Genomic DNA, 2,239 nt, shown 5'->3' on the forward strand with positions numbered 1-2,239 from the left:
AGTACACTTTTATCTGCACTTTTTCATATAGTACTGCATTTTATTTTTTTTTACTGAATATTAATTGAATTGAATATTGTGGGCTCTGTGTCTCTACAGAGAGCTTGTTAGAAGTGTATCCATTGGTATCCATTGATATTCTGTCTTTAACTCCTAGCCTAGGAGGTTGGTCTTGCCATATAAGTGTTACATTTTGTGTTATTTTTTGCTAAATTATCTGAGCTTTGGCTAGCTAAGATCTACCTGCAATCAACTGGACATATAAGTGAATTTAAGTACACTTTTATCTGCACTTTTTCATATAGTACTGCATTTTATTTATTTTTTTCACTGAATATTAATTGAATTGAATATTGTGGGTCTGTGTCTCTACAGTTAGTTCCCCTCCCTCCGTCCCTGTTCTTGTTTTGGTGTTAATCTTGGTGGCTTTGAAACTGCCTGGCCCTCTTGTAAATTTGTATTTGGATACACCTTCTGGGCTCATCTCATTTGCTCACTCAACTGAGTGCAGTGAGATCATATTCTGATTTTAGACACTCCTACTAGTCCCATCTCTTCAGCTGTATCCACTGTGTACAAAGAGAGTATTTGGGAAGGACAACCCCTGTAGCCTCTTAATCCTGCTCTGTTCCCTCCCTCAAAAAAAAAAATATATATATATATATATATATATATATATATATATATATATATATATATATATACTTTATTCAGCTGTTCTTACTGTAACTGTCTTAGGTTGCTGTACTGCATTTAAATTGTATTTACTGCTGTTTTAGCTGCTTTTCTGTAAAAAAAAAAATTCTAACCTTGTTTCCTGCCTTTCTTGTAACTAGTCTAGTCCAGATACAGACTTGCTGTACCAGGACTGTTGGTAAGCTTCTGAGCCCCCCAAACTTTTCTGTGTTGGAGGGAAGCCTTCTAGTTTATCAGTGGGAACAGTAAGAACTAGGTAGCCTATCTACCACAAGAGGAGTGGGTTTTAGCCCAGAAATTGTAGTTTATTGGCCGTTTGGGGAGTTTTTCCATCTCTTTCAACATTCTGGTTTAAAAGGCCACATTTGCGTTTGTTCCCTGCCTTTCCTGTAATTAGTCTAGTCCAGGTACAGATTTGCTGTATCCAGGACTCTTTGTAAGCTTCTGAGCCCCCAAAGCCTTTCTGTGTTGGAGGAAAGCCATCTAGCTTATCAGTGGGAGTGATAAGCACTAGGTAGCCTATCTACCACAAGAGGAGTGGTTTCTGGCCCAGGAATTACAGTTTATTGGCTGTTTGGGTAGTTTTCCATCTCTTTCAACTTTCTGGTTCAAAAGACTGCGTTTGGGCTTGTTTCCCACCTCTCCTGTAACTAATCTAGTCTGGGTTCAGATTTGCTGTATCCAGGACTGTGTGTAAGCTTCTGAGCCCCCAAGCCTTTGTGTGTTGGAGGGAAGCCTTCTAGCTTATCAGTGGGAGTGGTAAGCACTGGGTAGCCTATCTACCACAAGATGAGTGGTTTCTGGTCCAGAAATTGTGGTTTATTGGCTGTTTGGGCAGTTTTTCCATCTCTTTCAACTTTCTAGTTTAAAAGCCTGCATTTGTGCTTGTTGCCCACCTTTCTTGTAACATGCTGTATCCAGGACTGATTGTAAGTGTCCAGGCAGTGCCAAAGTCTGCTCTTCAATTTTTCACTTAGACCTGCTAGTTCTCTCCTCTCCTGCACTTTTACTAGCTTATTAGTTTAGCACTTTGCCAGACTTCTTGTAGCAATTATTGTAGTACACAAAAGTACTACCAGCACTAAACGTTCTACAAGGAAACAGCTCCAGTACTTAGTAATGCCCACCCCTCCAGGCATGTCTAAAGGTCAGTTCCCCTGTGCTTTCTCCTATTAACCTGGTGAACACTGACAACCCTCTCCTCTTACACCCCAACACTCAGACTTGTGAGAGATGCACTTATATATCCAAATTGGAAGCCACGCACTCTCCAGCCAAGACCGGAATAGCTGGTCAAGAAGAGAAGGTCAACACTTGCACCATACCACATGGAACACATAGCCCTCCAGAATACATACCAGCATTGCCTTCACATAAAAACAAATTACACACCCACCTTCGTGGAGGCTCTCAATAAAAATCTAACCAAACAGCAGAGACCTCCCAAGGCAGAAACGCACTTGACCATCACAACACAACACTAATCACAAGACACATAACTCTCCTAAACAGTGTGCCACTCAACCAAAGCCCCTGAGGCAAA

Source organism: Protopterus annectens, chromosome 14.part0 (assembly GCF_019279795.1).
Source record: "Protopterus annectens isolate FY-2018-M chromosome 14.part0, PAN1.0, whole genome shotgun sequence".
Taxonomy (NCBI): Eukaryota; Metazoa; Chordata; order Ceratodontiformes; family Protopteridae; genus Protopterus; species Protopterus annectens.